Source organism: Capra hircus, chromosome 1, assembly GCF_001704415.2.
Source record: "Capra hircus breed San Clemente chromosome 1, ASM170441v1, whole genome shotgun sequence".
NCBI lineage: Eukaryota > Metazoa > Chordata > Mammalia > Artiodactyla > Bovidae > Capra > Capra hircus.
The window spans coordinates 83,586,091-83,607,296 of record NC_030808.1 but is presented as its reverse complement, the minus strand read 5'-3'; the positions used below and the strand labels follow the sequence as shown (position 1 = coordinate 83,607,296).

General features: G+C 41.1%; 1 protein-coding gene across 1 annotated transcript in view; it reads right to left on the bottom strand.

Moving 5' to 3' along the window:
- The window catches only part of MCF2L2 (MCF.2 cell line derived transforming sequence-like 2), a 280,616-nt gene that overhangs the window by 6,518 nt on the left and 252,892 nt on the right, over positions 1-21,206 (bottom strand). The window lies entirely within an intron of this gene.

Sequence of the window (21,206 nt, the reverse complement as noted above, 5' to 3'; positions counted from 1 at the left end):
GACCACCTTACCTACCTCCTAAGAAATCTATATGCAGGTTAAGAAACAACAGAACGGGACATGGAACAATGAATTGGTTCCAAATTGAGAAAGGAGTATGTCAAGGTTGTATATTGTCACCTTGCTTATTTAACTTATATACAGAGTACATCAATGTGAAATGCCACCCTGGAGGAAGCACAAGCTGGAATCAAGATTGCTGGGAGAAATATCAATAATGCGGATATGCAGATGACACCAACCTTATAGCAGAAAGTGAAGAGGAACTGAAGAGTCTCTTGATGAAAGTGAAAGAGAAGAGTGAAAAAGCTGGGTTAAAAAAAAAAAAAGCTGGGTTAAAACTCAAGATTCAAAAAATTAAGACCATGGCATCTGGTGCCAGCACTTCATGGCAAATAGATAGGGAAACAATGAAACAGTGACAGATTTAATTTTCTTGGGCTCCAAAATCACTGCAGATGGTGACTGTAGCCATGAAATTAAAAGACGCTTGCTCCTTGGAAGAAAAGCTATGAAAACCTAGACAACATATTAAAAAGCAGAAATATTACTTTGTCAACTAAGGTCCATCAAATCAAAGCTATGGTTTTTCCAGTAGTCATGTATGGATGTGAGAGTTGGGCTGTGAAGAAAGATGAGTGCTGAAGAATTGATGCTTTTGAACTGTGGTGTTGGAGAAGACTCTTGAGAGTCCCTTGGACTGCAAGGAGATCCACCCAGTCAATCCTGAAGGAAATCAGTCCTGAATATTCATTGAAAAGACTGATGCTGAAGCTGAAGCTGCCATACTTTGGCCATCTGATGCAAAGAGCTGACTCATTGGAAAAGACCCTGGTGCTGGGAAAGATTGAAGGCAAGAGAAGAAGGAGACGACAGAGGATGAGATGGTTGGATGGCATCACCGACTCGATGGACATGAGTTTGAGTAGGCTCTGGGAGTTGGTAATGGACAGGGAAGCCTGGGGTGCTGCAGTCCATGGGGTTTCAGTCGGACACGACTGAGCGACTGAACTAGCTGAACTCTGGCCAAGAGGAAGGGAATCACTCAGAAGCATTCAGTTGCTTTCAGCTTCCACATATTCTCACAGTACTCTTTATTATTATTATTATTATTATTTTTAGTGCATATATTGTTGTGGACATGAATTTGAGCAAACTCCAAGAGACAGTGAATGACAGGGAAGCCTGGCATGCTGCAGTCCATGAAGTTGCAAAGAGTTGGACACGACTAAGTGACTGAACAACAACAATTTTGTTGTCAGAATCCCTGCCAGTTTCTAGAGCAGCCTGTTTCCTGCTGCCTTAGACTTTCAGGGCTGCTAGGAGCTGGGGTCAAAGAAACATCACAATTGGGAAACTCTCACCTAGCTCAGCAACCAGCTGCCCTCTGAGGTGTTTAGTTGGGCTTAGCTGAAGTCTTGCCCATTTAATCAGAGATTTAATGAGAGTTTTCCCATAAGAATAAAATATAAAGCCCACCAGACAAAGGAAAGAGTTGTCACACTCCAGGAAGTCCTTGATCCTGATCTTCAGGAGGCGGTCAGCCTGCTACCTAACAGAGGCAGAGAGGAACACATCTGGTGCTCCTGTCATCCACAGGGACATGTCCCAGTACTTCCCTGCCCCACTGTCACTGTAAATGGGCAAGTAAAAGACAAAAGCCAGATAAGAGTCTGGGACCCCCACTATGTATGCCACCAGTGAAGTGCCAGGTGAGAGGGAAAGGGATGTAGAATGAGTGGGAGGGAGATAATGACTTCAGGGTACAACCTAAGGACAACTTCAGCAGCCGGCAGCAGACATAGATTTAACTAGGACTCTTACTATGTCCACTGGTGGAAATGTCCCCCGTGGGAATCAAGACCTTCAGATCCACTGAGGCTGAGTAGAAGGAATGGGAGGACAATTCCCCACTTTGGGTGTGACAATGAATAAGGTCACAACTCACTCAACGTCTTGGCTCCCGTATCCATATATTCTGCCTCCTGGCGTCCTGGTGCCATAAAGTGGCCATTGGTTTAAGGTATATGCTGCATCCTGAGGTTAGCACACCAACCCCTCAGTCTCATGTTCAAACTGCTGCTCACAGGTGCCTTCAAGAGGCTTTAGCAGGTCAGCAGCATCTGAACATGTAGTAGGCTCAGTGGGCTGGTCCTGTGGTCACACGCCCATGGCTGTTCCTCTTTGGCCAGAATGAGTCTCTCAATCAAAGCAGTGTTCTGTTCTCGGTGTTGCAAACTGACGCACAGAAAGTAGGACAGGAGCAGGTATCAACCCCACTCACAGTGAATCACTGTACTCTCCAGCTTGGAGGGCCTGATGAAATCACCTGTTCTCCTCAAGGGCTCAGCATGGGTCTCTGCTGGCAGTCAACACTGGCAGCAGCTAGATTGGTCTTGATGATAGGGAGCCCATGCTGCTAGGACCATGCACAGCCTTCCATTCCACTGCCAAGACTTCTCCATTCATGAGCCCACTGTGCAGGTACTGGGGTGCCAAGGAAGAAGCTGGCTGACACCTCCTGGCTAAGTCATCCAGTCAGCTTGGTTCTTTGGTAACTTCTCTGCAATGGATGTTCTCTGGAGTTGTTAAAGCATGGCACAAAGATCCTCACATTTTGAGCTCACATCCATATATGTATGTGCCTCTTCCCCAGTCAGATCATGTAATCTGATGCTAGTTATCCTCCAAGAAGGGGTTGGGGGAAGGGTGATGGGGATGTATCCTGAGGAGGGCAAGCACTGTCTTGCACAGTAAGTCCCCTACACATGAATCTTCAAGTTGAGAACTTTCAAAGATGTGAACATGCATTCACATGTCCAATCATGTAAGTTAGTTCATGTGTCTGGCATACACTGTTGCACGTGTGTAGCCTCTGAAGGTAGTTGTGCCTTTGTGTACTTCACTGTACAATACTGTGTAGAGTACAGTAGGGCAGTATCTTTATTTCAAGCCCAGGATGTCTGGAAGCAAGTGTAAAAGCAGGGGTCATGTAGCTGGTACCGCTAAGAAGCGCCAAGCGATAACGATGGACACAAAAGTGAAAGTAATTGCAAGAGTAGAGAGACAGGAGAAAGAAGAAGTAACTGAAGAACCAAAGAGATTCACATTGCAGGAAATGGCAAGGGGATTTTCTTTATTTGAGGAGGCACTGTTAATTTTTAAGACACAGGATCCAAACCTAGAATGGAACATGAAGATTGCAGCAGCCATTCAGAATGCAGTCTAGTGTTACGGTGTCATCTATGACGAAGCTACTACCCAGATATCACTGGATTGTTTTTTGAAGAGGGTAGATAGAATTGAGTCCAGCAAGGAACTAGAACATGTGCCATCAGTCAGGCATGAGTGAAATTGCAGTCTGCCTTCCATTTCCTGTGGCTGACGATCCTTTAGCTCTACCGTCTCCTACCTCCTCTCCCCTTTCCAGTCAGTGACTCTTCTTCACAGCGACTCTTACTGACTCAAAGCCAGCCCCTGTATGCCAACTGTTGTACTGTACTTTTCAAGGTACTAACGTTTACTTTTTGTGTGTTTGTTTCTTATGTATTATTTGTATATAAAGTACTATAAACCTATTATAGGATGGTATTATATAGCTGATTGTGTTAGTTTGGTATTATCTAGACTGACTTTGTTGGACTTATGAACAAATTGGATATAACACACTCTTAGAATGGAACCTGTTCATATTAGGGGACTTACTCTATGTCTTATCTGAGACTTCTGCATAATCTTGCAGGGAGGAGAAGGGCTGATTCTCCGTCAAGGGGGAATGGCACACTTCTGCCAGTCCAGGGGAACAAGGGCATGCACCCAGATATTCTCCAGTTTTTCAGTTGCACATCTTCCTTATCAGGGCCCAATTTGCCTGCTTCATCTGTTGGCACTAGGGACCCCAAATAATCAGGCAGCAGACTTGCCTAGGCTGCGAATTCATCCTTCTCTCAAGTATGCCCTCTGTTGTAGGAGATGAGGGGCTGAACACTGGAAAGGAGGCCTTCTGATTCACACACTGTGCTTTAAATTGGCGATTACTCTGAGTCTGCCACTGTCTTCGCTCTCTTCAATGCACCAGTGGTGCTTAGCAGTACCCTCCCAGTTCCACATTCCTGATAGTTAATATCTTTCCCAAACCTCTCAAATGCTAGAGACACTGCACCTGCTGATGCATCCCTGTCTGCCTGTGCCTGATCCCAGTTCACCACCGGGGAAGGTCTTAGCAGTTGAACAGCTACACAGCTAGTGTCCAGGATTCCCAACATTCCACCTACTGCAGTGATGCCTCATTGCCAGCTGGCCAGCAGTGACCCAACACCAGAGTCCCCATCCTTTCTAGGACCTCTCCTGGTACTATCTTAGGTCAGGTTTCCCAGAAGCAGATTGTGCAAATGAGTTGAGGAGATAGGGCATTCAGCTGAAATGTGTAAGGCACTGAGGGCCGAAGATAGAGCAAGGAAGAAGCCAGTGCAGATGAGGGTTCAGCCAAGATCTAGCATCAGCCTGGTCACCCAGAAATTCTGGGGCATGGATGGCACCACAGGTGTCCCATCTCGAGGGAGAAGGGCTAGCTTTTGTGCCCTGAATCAGCCAGAAAAGCTGCCCTAGAGAGAGGCTGTAAGCTCTCACTTATTTCTTGGATGGATGGCTCTGGTCAGTTGAAGATCCCAACTGACTAACAAAAAGGATCAGGATGAGGTCTCAACAGCCTCTACTATACTATGGTGTGTGGGTTTTTTAAATTTAAAAAATAGTAGGTTTCTTTGGCCCATTTTTTTTTTTTATGATTGAATTTTATTTTATTTTATTTTTTTCTTTTCTTTTTTTTTTTTTAATTTTAAAATCTTTAATTCTTACATGCATTCCCAAACATGAACCCCCCTCCCACCTCCCTCCCCACAACATCTCTCTGGGTCATCCCCATGCACCAGCCCCAAGCAAGCTGCACCCTACAGAGAGGGAGAGGGTGGGATGATTTGGGAGAATGGGAATTCTAACATGTATACTGTCATGTAAGAATTGAATCGCCAGTCCATGTCTGACGAATGGCCCATTTTTTGATTGGGTCGTTTATTTTTCTGGAATTGAGCTGAAGAAGTTGCTTGTATATTTTTGAGATTAGTTGTTTGTCAGTTGCTTCATTTGCTATTATTTTCTCCCACTCAGAAGGCTGTCTTTTCACCTTGCTTATAGTTTCCTTTGTTGTGCAGAAGCTTTTAATTAGATCCCATTTGTTTATTTTTGCTTTTATTTCCAGTATTCTGGGAGGTGGATCATAGAGGATCCTGCTGTGATTTATGTCAGAGAGTGTTTTGCCTATGTTCTCCTCTAGGAGTTTTATAGTTTCTGGTCTTACGTTTAGATCTTTAATCCATTTTGAGTTTATTTTTGTGTGTGGTATTAGAAAGTGATCTAGTTTCATTCTTTTACAAGTGGTTGACCAGTTTTCCAAGCACCACTTGTTAAAGAGATTGTCTTTACTCCATTGTATATTCTTGCCTCCTTTGTCGAAGATAAGGTGTCCATAGGTGTGTGGATTTATCTCTGGGCTTTCTATTTTGTTCCATTGATCTATATTTCTGTCTTTGTGCCAATACCATACTGTCTTGATGACTGTGGCTTTGTAGTAGAGCCTGAAGTCAGGCAAGTTGATTCCTCCAGTTCCAACTAAATAGACATTTCTCCAAAGAAGACATACGGATGGCTAACAAACACATGAAAAGATGCTCAACATCACTCATTATCAGAGAAATGCAAATCAAGACCACAATGAGGTACCATTTCACACCAGTCAGAATGGCTGCGATCTAAAAGTCTGCAAGCAATAAATGCTGGAGAGGGTGTGGAGAAAAGGGAACCCTCCTACACTGCTGGTGGAAGTGCAAACTAGTACAGCCACTATGGAGAACAGTGTGGAGATTCCTTTAAAAATTGCAAATAGAACTGCCATATGACCCAGCAGTCCCACTGCTGGGCATACACACCGAGGAAATCAGAATTGAAAGAGACACGGGTACTCCAATGTTCATTGCAGCACTGTTTATAATAGCCAGGACATGGAAACAACCTAGATGTCCATCAGCAGATGAATGGATAAGAAAGCTGTGGTACATATACACAATGGAGTATTACTCAGCCATTAAAAATAATACATTTGAATCAGTTCTAATGAGATGGATGAAACTGGAGCCTATTATACAGAGTGAAGTAAGCCAGAAAGAAAAACACCAATACAGTATACTAACACATATATATGGAATTTAGAAAGATAGTAATGATAACCCTGTATGCGAGACAGCAAAAGAGACACAGATGTATAGAAAGGACTTTTGGACTCTGGGAGAGGGAGAGGGTGGGATGATTTGGGAGAATGGCACTGAAACATGTATACTATCATGTGAGAAATGAATCACCAGTCTATGTTCGATACAGGATACAGGATGCTTGGGGCTGGTGCACGGGGATGATTCAGAGAGATGATATGGGGTGGGAGGTGGGAGAGGGGTTCAGGATTGGGAACTCATGTACACTCGTGGTGGATTCATGTCAATGTATGGCAAAACCAATATGGTATTGTAAAGTAAAATAAAGTAAAAATAAAAATTAAAAAAAAAATAGTAGCTTTTATTTTTAGAGCAGGTGTAAGCTTATGGAGAAACTGAACAGAAAGTACAGTGTTTCCATGTGACCCTTCACCATTCTCTCCCCACAGTTTCTCCTATTATTTACATCTTGTGTTAGTGCAGTACGTTCATTACAATTGATAAACAAGTATTGATACACTATTACCTAACTAAAGTCCATAGCTTACATTAGGGTTTACTCTTTGTGTTGTACCTTCTGTGGGTTTTGACAGATGCGTAACACCACGCAGCCACCATTATATCAAATAGAACACTGTCAGTACCCTAAAAATCTCCTGCATTCTACCTACTCATCTCCCACCCCCTACACTGAACCCCTGGTGACTGCTGATCTTTTCATTGTCTCTCATTTTCTCTTTTCCAGAATGTCATATAGTTGGAATCATACAGTGTATAACCTTCTCAGAGTGGCTTCTTTCACTTAGCAATATGCATTTGTTTCCTCCATATCAGTTTAAGGCTTGACAGATCATTTCCTTTTGCTGATGAATAATATCCCATTGTATGGGTGTACCATAGTTTGGTAAATATTTAGGTAAGTACCAAGGAGTATGATTACCAGACCACATGGTAAGATTATTTTAACTTTGTGACAATCAGCCCAACTCTTTGTACTGTTTTGTATTCTCATCAGCAACAAATGACAGTCCCTATTGCTCCACATCCTCACCGCATTAGTGTCCTATACTACGTTTACCGTGTAACTCTCAGTTTTTTTGCTGCAACAGCCAATCGTTTGAAGAGCTAACGAGTTTTTGTGAACTTAGCTAGTAAGAAAGTCACCAAAGGTCATGTCAACCTAAGAGTTATTACCATTATATCTTTCTGCCTCCTGAAACCAGCTTGCTTTCCTGGCATTTAAGGTGTGTGCATGCATGTGTGCACACATACGGATATACACAAGTATATATGGACACAGTCTACAACCAAGCCTAGACTGGAACACCCTTCACTAAATGTCAGCTCTTCTGCTTACTTCATGTCTTTGGGTCTGATGACCTCAGCCACCTGGACAGAGACAGAAGGAAGCAAAGAAAGGCACCTGGACAATTTGCATCTTTATGCTTTGGATAAAGGAGGAGTTATAACTTTATTAACAGGCTCATATCTGCTCATTTGTAGATTGTACCAATATTGACTTGTCTGTCCTCAAGCAAAGGATCTTTTGTTTTCTTCAAGAGATTCTTGAACATGAAACACCTCAAGAACAAAACATACTTTATGACTAGACAAAATGGATAAACTCAATTTTCTAATGGTATTTGATAAACTGGAGTCACTGGTTAAGGAGCAGCCTAGATATGACTTGATCAGAGATAGTATTGGAGGATAAAGCCAATTATTTAGGAGATGAAAATCTGGTTTTATCTTTTCTTAAAAATGCTTTTTTTCCCCATAAGTTAATACAAAGTCTCCACAGTAAAGAAAAACAAAAATTTCATACCTTCTAGAGAGTCTGTTACATGGAGGGACAGGCCTTATCATACAAAGAAAACATAGGGATTATATTCTATGAACTCTCATCAGCCATAATTTTTCTCAAGCCTTACTTTTTCTGATCTGTACTAATAAGAAAATGTCATTTTTCATTTTTCAAATATAAAATTTTATAACACACATATACACCCTAATTGAGAAGGACTGCCTAATTAAATGCCATTGCCATTAATATTTGTTAAGCAAAATGGAATATTCAATTTCTTAATTATGTGGCTATCTTCCTGTTAATTTGCCATTTCATGCTTATTAGCATCCAAGGCTCTAGAAGTCTGAATAAGAAATATACACTAGTTAGCCTTGTTCTGGAGTAGGAGTGGGCTGTACATGTTTTGTTAATGGCTTTTTGTAATTTATAGGTGCTCAATAAATGTATTTTGAACTAAAACTCCTTTTAGAGGCCTTTTCCAAATAAAGTATATGGCTGAAGGCATCCCTCATGTGCCACCAAACTAATCACATGATAATCTAAAACCAAAATCTCAAATACTAAATTCCTAATACTTCAATTATAGGCAGCAGAAAAAGTATAAAGAAGGCATTTTGGGAAAGATTATCTTTAAATAGTCAAGGATAGAAAAAATGACAATAAAAATAGCACATTCAGGTCCCTAAAACACACAATCTATCGTGCCATTAAACTGCAAAATATAAAAATGCCTCCACATTTGTTTCTTTTTGACCCCATGCCCATTTCTGCCTACCAGAAAACTGACTGATCAAGTGTTCCTAACCTTTTCAGGGAAAGCTTTGGGAGGAGGTGAAATCCATAAATCCCAGATAGAGCAAAAAGTACAGCACCCCCATTCAGTGTCTTTCTTCCAAAGCAGTGGCATGCTGGCAATGCTCTTAGCCTACAACCATTTCCTTAAGAGGACAGCTCTTCCAATGAGGAAATTACTTCTCAATGTGAAATATTTGCCCTCATTTTCATTCTGGCCTAACTGGATCTATGCAAATGAATAACAGGAAGTTGATTTTATACCTTTCTTCTTGGGTACTATCTTCCTCAGCTTCTAAGCAGCTGGCGTCACCCCTACTGATTTCATGCTCCACTCTACCACTGGATCTTATCTTGAATCCTACATGTGCTGGAGACTAAGTCTTCCTTGCTACTGGTAGCTCTTTCCATATTTTCAATCCAGGGTACAAATTCCACTTCATTGCCTTTGCTTTAGAGAAAAACATGTGAGGTCCCTATACTGGTTCTCTACGGCAGGAGTGGTATTGGCTCACACCAGATTTTCCCCAGCTAAAGCTTTATGGACCTGCTTCCTATTCCTCCTCAACCTGTGGTCTAAGACTTGCCCCAGATCTCTGGATGACATTTAACAAAGGAATGTTAAAGGGATTCCACCTGCCAGATTACACAGTTAACACCTAACTGGCTGCAAATCTTGAAATGGGAGAGATGAGATGAGCTAAAGCTTATCACCTCCTAACTCTTCTTACAGAGTGGTTTGCTAGCCTGATGTGATTATTCAGTCAGTTCTTTCATTTATCCACTAAACATTTACTGAGCCTCTACCTGAGTGCCAGGTTCTTGTATAATATGAAGCCTGGGGAAAACTAAAACTAATAAGGCAACCTCTGTGCCCCTAGAGAAAATTCATGGTCTAGTGGGGAGAAAAAGTTAAACACATCATAAAATTATAATACAGCACATTCAATACTGTGATAGGGGTACTCCTTAAGGGAGTGAGTACAGAGAGGAGGGAAAGAGACTCGGCTGTCCACCAGAGCCCTCACCCCTTCCCGTCACTATCATCTGTCTTTATTTTAGGGGAGCCTCTACTAAGCAGGCTGTACCTGAACTGGATCCCAGGCTACGGGATTATTCAGCAAGTGTTTATTGGGTACCTCCTGAGTGCCTTGGAACAGGGAGAGGAATTAGAGATGGAGAGTTTCTAAGTGGGCAGGACTAGATGGGTAAGGAGCACCAGAAAGAACTGAACCCTGAAAGAAGTATGAGTGTATCCTCCTCCGGACAAGGAGGAATGCAAAGAGGAAGGACGATGATCAGGAGAGTTCCGGGTAGAAAGAGAGAAGCTGAATGAATTAACATCAGAGGGTACACTTGCCTAGTCAGTGAAGCAGGAGGCAGGGCAGCCAGGTGACACTAGGAGTAGAATTGGAGGCCATAGAAAAGTTAGAGAAAACAGCCAGAGGCAAAAGCATTTACAGTAGGTTTCAAAATGGTAGGTATGACTCAACTGCAACTCAGCAACCTAGTATTGGGAAAGATGCTGGAGGCTGGCAGTGGGGCCAGGGAGCTAATATTTTTTAATTAGAAAAGTTAAACTTAATTAAAACTTAATTGGAAATCCCTTGTAATACGCTAAGTGATGAACAAAATCAATGAAAGCAGCTATGTAGATGGGGGAGTGGCAGAGGATGAGATGGTTGGATGGCTTCACTGACTCAATGGATATGAGTTTGAGCAAACTCTGAGAGAGCATGAAGGACAGGGAAGCCTGGCATGCTGCAGTTCTGGGGTTGCAGAGTCAGGCATGACTTTGTGACTGAACACACATAATTATTTAGAATCAATAGAAACTATCTGCAACACTGGACACCTCTTAAAAAATGAGTACACACCTAGTGCTTGCTTCAAACTGTAGACTTCCTTGGCATAAAATTAAAAAAAAACCCAGCACTCTCAAACATAACTTCCCTGGTAGCTCAACTGATAAAGAATCCACCTGAAAAGCAGGAGACGACGGTTCCATTACTGGGTTGGGTAGATCCCTGGAGTAGGAAATGGCAACCCACTCCAATACTCTTGCCTGGAGCATTTCATGGACAGAGGAGGCTGCTGGGCTACAGTCCATGGGGTCACAAAGAGTCAGATGTGACTGAGCTACTAACACTTTCACTTTTAAACTCTCAAACATAAGCCAGTTTGAATAGATTTTACATGTTAATTTTATACACATGTAGACACATAGAATGGAGAAGGCAAAAGCAACCCACTCCAGTACTCTTGCCTGGAAAATCATGTGGATGGAGGAGCCTTGTAGGCTGCAGTCCATGGGGTCGCTAAGAGTGGGATACGACTGAACAACTTCACTTTCACTTTTCACTTTCATGCATTGGAGAAGGAAATGGCAACCCACTCCAGTGTTCTTGCCTTGAGAATCCCAGGGACGGGGGAGCCTGGTGGGCTGCTGTCTATGGGGTTGCAGAGTCGGACACGACTGAAGTGACATAGCAGTAGCAGCAGACACATAGAATACTATAAAAATGCATTAAAGTGTGTAGGTCTTGGTCTTATTTTCCTAGCCATTTGGAAAACCTTTCTGCAATCCTGGCTTACTTGGGCCTGGCATCCCTCCCACTTCTCTGGCCATCCTGCCATTCCCTGTGTGCCTAGACTCTTGGTCCATCCAGGTTTCTACAGTGAGTTCCCTGAATAAAGGAATAAGCAATGTACACATTAAGTGCTCATTTTTTCCACCTGAGCCCAAATTACCTGACTTGGTGAGGGAAACAGCATGAGTTTCTGGGACAGTGATAAGAATTGCATTCTTCATTTGGGTGTTGTTCCAGCCTGTGAGAACAGCACCAGGTCTCAACCTCCAGCAGCCCTCGCCACCTACACTTGTGTTAAAGCCAAATGCCTCAGTATGATACTGGAGGTTTACCTCCCTCTCTCTCAACCTCATTTACTTCCACTCTACCCAGGAACCTCTCAAGCCTGGCTCCAGGTCATCACTGAACATGGAGGCAGCTGGGTGATTTTCAAAGGTTCCTGGGTCCACCTTCATTACCCATGTGACAGGTGGAAGTTGCCCAGGTGCTAGGATGGGCCTGCAGCCTAGATTTCCTGCTTTGGCTCTGGAGCCTGCCAGCACAGGGAGAGACATTATACCAGGCACCATGCTGCCCTGCAAAAGCCATCTGTGACCAGAGCCCCTTCCCAGTGAGCCTGATCTTCTTTGGTGTACCAAGGCCTCCTGGTTACAGGGGGTCAGGCCACAAGGGAAGTATGTGTAGAAGTTGTCCCAAACCACGGTGCCTGCTGCCCTCCTTGACCTGTGCTGCTATGTCCCATGCAAGGGTCACACTCTTCTCTTTCCAGCCCACAGCCTCTCTGACTCTGTAATTCCCTTTAGTTAAGAGGGTGGGATGTGGCATTGTAGGGATGCCACATTGTAGGGTGTTTAGTTCAGTTCAGTTCAGTTCAGTTGCTCAGTCGTGTCCGACTCTTTGCAACCCCATGAATCACAGCACGCCAGGCCTCCCTGTCCATCACCAACTCCCGGAGTTCACTCAAACTCATGTCCATCGAGTGGGTGATGCCATCCAGCCATCTCATCCTCTGTTTTCCCCTTCTCCTCCTGCCCCCAATCCCTCCCAGCATCAGAGTCTTTTCCAATGAGTCAACTCTTTGCATGAGGTGGCCAAATTACTGGAGTTTCAGCTTTAGCATCATTCCTTCCAAAGAAATCCCAGGGCTGATCTCCTTTAGAATGGACTGGTTGGATCTCCTTGCAGTCCAAGGGACTCTCAAGACTCTTTTCCACCACCACAGTTCTAAAGCATCAATTCTTCGGCACTCAACTTTCTTCACAGTCCAACTCTCACATCCATACATGACCACTGGAAGAAACCATAGCCTTGACTAGACAGGTCTTTGTTGGCAAAGTAATGTCTCTGTATTTGAACATGCTATCTAGGTTGGTCATAACTTTCCTTCCAAGGAGTAAGAGTCTTTTAATTTCATGGCTGTAGTCACCATCTGCAGTGATTTTGGAGCCCCCCATAATAAAGTCTGACACTGTTTCCACTGTTTCCCCATCTATTTCCCATGAAGTGATGGGACCAGATGCCATGATCTTCGTTTTCTGAATGTTGAGCTTTAAGCCAACCTTTTCAATCCCCTCTTTCACTTTCATCAAGAGGCTTTTTAGTTCCTTTTCACTTTCTGCCATAAGGGTGGTGTCCTCTGCATATCTGAGGTTATTGATATTTCTCCCGGCAATCTTGATTCCAGCTTGTGCTTCTTCCAGCCTAGCGTTTCTCATGATGTACTCTGCATATAAGTTAAATAAGTAGGGTGACAGTATACAGCCTTGACGTACTCCTTTTCCTATTTGGAACCAGTCTGTTGTTCCATGTCCAGTTCTAACTGTTGCTTCCTGACCTGCATATAGGCTTCAGGGTGTAGAGCTGTATCAAGTGATGGGGCTGAGGTCCTGACCTTCCTGATCTGACCACCTGCCTGAGGAACCTCCCTCCCCTATTGCCTGATGTCCCTGTGTCTGTGTTCCACCCGGAGTCTCATCTCCTCTCAGGGACCAGCCCAAGGCCCACTCCTGCTCACTCAGTCACAGGGTGCAGAGGCCTCTCTGAATTCCTAGAGCCCTTGCTGTTGACATCACTTTAAGACACATTTCATCAGACTTTCTTGGTGAGCCAGGCTCAGGGGACTTGGTTCTGCTGCTGGAAAGTTGTGTGAAATTGACCCTCTGTTTCCCTGTCTGAAGATGAAAGGGGCTGGAACCACACCTCGAGGCCGATGTTTCAGTTCAGTTTGATTGTTTTTTTCAGTCTAAACTACTTGCTAGGGTCTGTTTCTGCTTCTTATCTATATTTTACGTTTCTGTCACAACCTAGAGCATAGTGTACTAGGGCTTGAGGAAGACTTAAATTTGTTTCTGAGCTATTAACTGAATGAATACCAAGATCTTACAACAAACATGTTTTTCTGTGGGGCAAAGAAGAATTGGGTGATCTGGTTAAAATTTAGATTGTAGATTAAGCTCACTGTTGTTAAGATAGCACTGATCACCAAATTGGTCTATAGACTTTACACACTTCTAATCAAAATCCCAGCAAGGTTTCTTATAGAAATTGACAACAGATTCTAAAATATACACAGAAATGTAAAAGATATAGAATAGCCAAAACAACTTTAAAAAGGAAAAACAATGTTGAAAGATTCAAACAATCTGATTTTAGACACTATAAAACTACAGAAATCTAGGATAGTAAAGTATTGATGTCAAGATAGAAAACTAGATCAATTAAACAGAATAGAGCATCCAGCAATAGATGCACATATATAAACAGTCAATTGGTGGAAAAAGAGTCTTTTCAACAATGGTAGTAGAACAATCATTAATGTGCGCAAAACTGAACTTTGATTGACACTTCATAGCAAATACCATAAAAATCCCTCAGAATGGATCAGAGACCTAAGTGTAAAACTTGAACTATGAAATATCTAGGCGAAAACATAGGAGAGAATCTTTGTTATCTTTAAACAAATATTTATTACACATAACACCCACACTATGATCTTAATTTTTAAAATATTGGATTTCATAAAAATTAAAATCTTCTTCTCCTAAACAGATACTCTGAAGAGAATGAAAAACTAAGCTACATACTGAAGGAAAATATTTGTAAATTACATATTCAATAAATGACTTGCATCCAGAATATATTTTTAAAAAACTCTCAAAACTAAATAATAAGAAAACAATGAACAAAAGATTTGAACAGAGACTTCACCAAAGAAGATATATGGATGGCAAGGAAGCACACAAAAAGATGCTCAACCGTTAATCACAGCAACTTAAAACCTCAGTAACATGCTACTACACACCTATTAGAAGGCTTAAAATGAAAAAAGACTGACAATACCAAGTGCTGGCGGAGCAAGTGGAACTTTCATATACTGCTATGGGAGTATAAGATGGTATAACTATATTAGAAAAGAGCTTAGCAATTTCTTTAAAAAGTTAAACATGCACCTGCCATATGACCTAACCATTACACTCTTAGGTATTTACCGAAGAACACTGAAAACATATGTCTGCAAAACGATTTGTACCCAAATCTTCAAAGCAGCGTTAGCACCTCAAAAGTGGAAAGAAACCAAATATACATTAAGAGGTAAAAGGATATGTAAACTGAGGTACATCCAAACAATGGAACTCTACACAGCAATTAAAAGGAATATACTATTGCTGCGCAAAGAAACATGAATGTATCTCAAAATAATTATGCTAAGTGGGAGAAACTAGACCAAAAAAAGTAGATGCTATGTTTCTTTATGGAATTCTAGAAAATTCAAAATAATCTATTGTGATAGAAGGTCAGTGATCACTTGGAGAGCTGTAAAGGGATAAAAGAGGTACAAGAGAAAGGTAATAAAAAGAAACATGAGGAAAATTTGGGGGATGAAAGAGATGTTCATTATCTTGATTGTGGTGATGCTTTTACAGGTGTAGACATGTGTCAACATTTACCAAATTGTATACTTTAAATATGTGCAATTTATTATGTCAATTATACCTCAATAAAGCTGTATTTTTTTTTCAATAAAGCTCTTTTAAAAATTGTTTAAGGCTTCTTCCCAGAAACTTAAATAAACTACAATGCATATTTCCAAGCATAAACCCTAGCAATCCTAATTTTACAGTTCTAGGCTAGGACCCAGAAACCTGCATTTGACTGAAGCTCTTCAAGCAATTCCAGTGCAAGTTTTCCCTAAACCACCCTTTGTGAAACACTAATCTAGAGAGTAAGGATTTCTAGAACAATATTGTAATTAGAATGTTTGTTTCTGGGGGAAATAAGTAACTTTTCCTACTACGGTTGTTATATCTTTCTGTATTATGCCTCCAGAGTACTCATATTCCATTACCATAACATGTATTTAGCATATTATTAACAGTTCAAAGGCAAACTTAAATCATATCTTTCCCCCATCTTACCTTTATATAAATTAAAATTAACTTCATGATCTTGTTACATTTCCTGGCAGAGGCTTACAATTTAAATCAAGAACTTAGGTCTCTTGGTCATGACTGGAAATTGATGTGCTAGTTTTCCAGTCGCACTTCTTAGTTTACCTTTTTTTCACATTTTAAGATGCACATTCTCCCACACATCCTCCTGACAAGCTCACGACCAGAGGAGACACAGAAAGAGTGTAAAATGGTTTCATTACTGCTAAGTCTCTGAGGACAAAGTTATCTTTCCATGCGTATATAATTTTCCTCACTAAACAACAAAAACTGTTGCCAGTATAAATGATAGGAGATAGGTTTTTCCCATGAAACTAGCATTCCTTAACCCTAGCAACATTACTTGAAAGAAATATTGGAACTCAATGGATGAAGTTTGTTTTGGATTTTCCTATACAATATCACTTGAGAAGACACATGTGAAGGATAAAGCCTACTCAAAGATGATTTTTAGTGATTAAAGGGAATACAGTGAATAACACCTGTGAAAACGGTGTAGGGATTAAAAAAAAAAACCTCCAAAAATTCACTCCTCAAATGTTTTGTGGTGTTTTAGTTACCCTAGTCCCATTCTACTCCTTTTTCTTAGTGGCAGCCTTGGAAACCAACAGCCTGTAATCATGGTGAAAATTAGCAAGCTGGCAGCTCTAGGAGGGGGCAGAATCTTTGAAGGGGATCCCCTTCAAAGTCTCATTCCCAGAAAACTGTCATTATTTGATTGTCTGGGGGGTTCCTTGGAATATCCTACTTGCAAGGCTGTCTTTATTAACCAGCCAAGAGCTTGCTCAGTGTGAAAAGCCTTTTCCCAGGGCCCTTTGAGAAAATATCTAGAGGTGATTATTTAATTTCTTGGCTGCTTGAGACACTGGATAACAGCTGGGGCAAAAATAAGATAATCAAAAAGTAAAAGAAAAATGTAAGAATCCATGGTTTTGAAAAACTCCAAATATTCTGAAGATTCTAGAAGGCCATTGTGCACATGCCAAGGATTGTGCACACACTCAGGAAAAATCTTAGAAGACATTATGCTCTCACCTCAGCTGATTTTGAGACTTTGTACAAAAAATAAGTGAAGGCTAAGGAAACTGTCACCTGTCTGACTGAGTATTAAAGTTGTGCTCTAAAGTCCACACAGAATTCCTTGGCAAAGACCAGAATGTTTATTGATTTCAGATGTTTAAGAAAACTTCTGCCCAACCATGAACCAACCAGACTTCAGTGACCACACATGACAATGAATATGGATTTTATAGGATTATTTCATAAAAGTCACTAAATAAACCACAGACAGCAACAACCGCAAACACTGGAGATAGAGGAGAATCTGATTTCCAGAGTTGCCACATTATGTCATTTTAAATGTCCATTTTCCAAAGAAAAATTATGATGCATACAGAGAAATAAGAAAACATAACCCATATACAGGAAAAAAAAGGAGTCAATAGAAACTGTCCCTGAGGAAGCCAAGATATTGCACTTCCCAGACCAAGACTTTAAATCAACTTAAAAAAAAATGTTTAGAATGAAAGGAAACCATATATAAAGAACTAAAGTATGAAAACAAACTCTCATCAAATAGAAAATATAAAGAGCGAGAAATTATACTTTAAAAGGACCAAATAGATATTTTGGATTGAAAAGTATAATAACTGGAGTGAAAAATTCACTCCAGTGGTTCAATAGCCAATTTGAGCAGGCAGAGAATCAGAGAACTTATACATGGGTCAACTGAAACTACTCAATTTGAAGAATAGAAAGAAAAAGAATGAAAAAAATAAACAGAGCTTTAAAAGGCTGTAGGACACCAACAAACATATCAACATACACCTAACAGGAGTCCCAGAGGACAGAAAAAGGGACTGAAAAAATTAATACTTGAAGAAATAATGGCCAAACACTTCCAAAATTCAAAGAAAAATGCTAATCTACACATTCAAGTTGATCTAAAAACTCCAGAAATAAAAATTCAGAGACACCCCACCTATACATAATATGATCAAACTGTCAAAAGACAAAGAAAGTAGAGATAGCTAAAATGGCAGATTAGGAAGACCACAAGACCACAGATTAGGAAGACCACACCTTTCATGACTACATCAAAATTATGACTATTTATAGAGCAACTACTGATAAGAAACACCTGAAGATTAGCAGAAAAGGTTATCTACAACTAAAGATATGAATAAGGAACTAAAATGAGATAAATAGGAGGGGCAGAAAAGCAGTAGAGTTAAAACCCATACTCACTTGGTAGACAACCCACAAACAAGAGGATAATCACAGTAGCAGAAGTTCTCCCCAAGGAGCAAGGGGTACAAGCCCCACATTGAGCTCCTTAGCTCAGCAGTCCTGCACCAGGAAGATGAGCCCCCAGAGTCAAACACTTTGAAGGCCAGTGGGGATTACTTTTGGGAGAGTTAGAGGGCACTAGAAAATAGAGACTCTACTCTTAAAGAGCATGTACAAAATCTTACATGCTCTAAGACCCAGGGCAGAAGAAATAGTTTGAAAGAATCCTGGGTTAGACCACTTGCTAATCTTGTAGAACTTCCCAGAGAGGTAGGAAGAAACTAGGAACTCCCTGGGAATACAGGTGCTGGCAGCAGCCATATTTAGGAACTCATTCCACCATGAGGATACCGGTGCTGGCAAGCGCCATTCTGGAATCTTCCCTCTAGATGATTGGTTCTGGGAAACAGCCCCACTCACCAGCAGTTCTGATGCCCTAAGACCCCATGAATCCCCAAGTCATTCAGGGACCCAGCCTCATCCACCAGAGGGCCCAAGACTCAGACCCACTCACTAATGGGCCAGCGCTAGTCCTGGGAACCCCTGAATCACAAAGCCAACTGCACCAGGACCTAGTACTGCTTGCCAGCAGGCAAGGAGCATCCTCAAAGAGGCAGAGCCTGGCAGGCAATTGGGATGGGGGCCAGCCCTGGCTACAAGTATGCTTACAGTAGTCAGCCTCATCACAACAGAAAAGTCCATACAGCTCACAGAGGAGGCAGTCCTAGAACACGTCACTCTGGTGATCAAAGAGAAGTTGGGCCCCATAGAACATCTCCTACATAAGGCCACATCTCTGAAACTGGGAAACATAACTGATAGAATATATAGAAATAAAAACAGAAAGTTAGGCAAAATGAGCTGACAGAGGAAAATGTTCCAAATGAAAGGACAAGAATAAAACCCTAGAAGAACTATTAAGTTAAGTGAAGTCGCTCAGTCGTGTCCGACTCTTTGCGACCCCATGGACTGTAGCCCACCAGGCTCCTCCGTCCATGGGATTCTCCAGGCAAGAATACTGAAGTGGGTTGCCTTTTCAGCAATAATTATTACTTATTTACCCAATAAAGAGCTCAAGGTGACGCTAATAAAATGCTGTGCTGTGCTGTGCTTAGTTTGCTCAGTTGTCTCCGACTCTTTGTGACTCCATGGACCATAGCCCACCGGGCTCCTCTGTCCATGGGGATTCTCCCGACAAGAATACTGTAGTGGGTTGCCATGTCCTCTGCTGAATGAGCTAAAAGATAGATGAACATAGAGAGCAACTTTTAAAGAGTTAGAAAATATAAAGAACTACACAGAGCTAGACAATACAATAACTAAAATTAAATATACACTAGAAGGAATCAACAGTAGATTAGATGATACAGAGGAGTGGATCAGCAAACTGGAAGACAGAATACTGGAAATCACCCAAGCTGGCAGAGAAAAGAAAAAGAATTGTAAAAAATGAGGATAGTTTAAGAGACCTCTGGGACAGCATCAAGTATATTAACATTTGCACTCTAGGGGTTCTAGAAGAGAGAGAGAAGTTGGAGACATAATAACTTAATACTTCCCTAACTTGGGGAAGGAAACAGACATCCAGGTTCAGAGCACAGAGAGTCCCAAACAAGATGAACCCAAAGATATCCACACTAAGATAGGTTGTAATTAAAATGGCAAAATTAAAAGCATCAAGGGGAAAGCAACTAGTTACATAAAGTTTCAAGGTACAAAGGTAATATACACAAATCTGTTGCATTTCTATACACTAACAATGACCTATCAGAAAGAGAAATCAAGAAAAAATCTAATTTGCAATTGCATCAAGAAGAATAAAATACTAGGAATAAATCTAATCAAGGAGAGAAAACTATAAGACATTGATGAAAGAAATTTAGTTCAACACAAGCAAATAGAAAGTTATACCATGCTCACAGACTGGAAGTCAATATTGTTAAGAATGACTATGCTCCCCAGGGCAATCTACAGATTCAATGCAATCCCTCTCAAAATACCAATGGCATTTTTTTCACAGAAGTAAAAGAAATTCTAAATTTGTATAGAAACAAAAGACCTGAATAGCCAAAACAATCTCGAGAAAGAACAAAGCTGATGGTATCATGAGCTGTGATTTCAAACTATACTACAAAGATACAGTAATCAAAAAATGTAGTAGTGGTACAAAAACAGACACACAGATCAATGGAAAAGAATAGAGAGCCCCGAAATAAACCCACACTTACATAGACAATTAATCATGACAAAGGAGGCAATAATACACATTGGGGAAAAGACAACCTTTCCAACAAATAGTGTTGGAAAACTGGACTGCTACATGCAAGGGGATCAAAATTAACTACTTTCTCACACCATGTACAAAAATAAACTCAAAATAAATGAAAGACTTAAATGTAAGACCTGAAGCCATAAAACTCCTGAAAGAAAACATAGGCAATATACTTTTTTTTTCTTGCCCATGCTGTGTGGCATGCAGGATCTTAGGCCCCTGAACAGGGATTGAACCTGTGCCCCCTGCAGCAGAAGTGTGGAGTCTTAACCACTGTATTGCCAGTGAATTCCCAGACAGTATACCTTTTGACATACATTGTGGCAATATTTCGTGTGTAGAAATACTGAACTACTAAGCTGTGCACCTGGAACAAACATAGTTTGTAGGTCAATGACATTTTAATTAAAAAAGAGAGAGAGAGAGAGAATCTAGAAAGCAGCAAGAGAAAAGCAACCTGTATCATGCAAATATTTTTTAATAAGTAAATAGCTTAACTCTTACTATAAACTATGGAGGCTACAAAATAGTGGGATGACAAAAGTGCTTTAAGAAAAAGACTGTCAACCAAGAATTCTATATCTATGGCCAACTGATTTTCATCAAGTCTGCTGTCTTAATTCAGGCTGCTATAACAAAATACCATATCCTGGATGGCTTATAAATGACTGAAGTTTCTTTCTTACAGTTCTGGAGGCTGGAAGTCTGAGATAAGGGTGCCAGCTTAGCTGAGTTCTGGTGAGG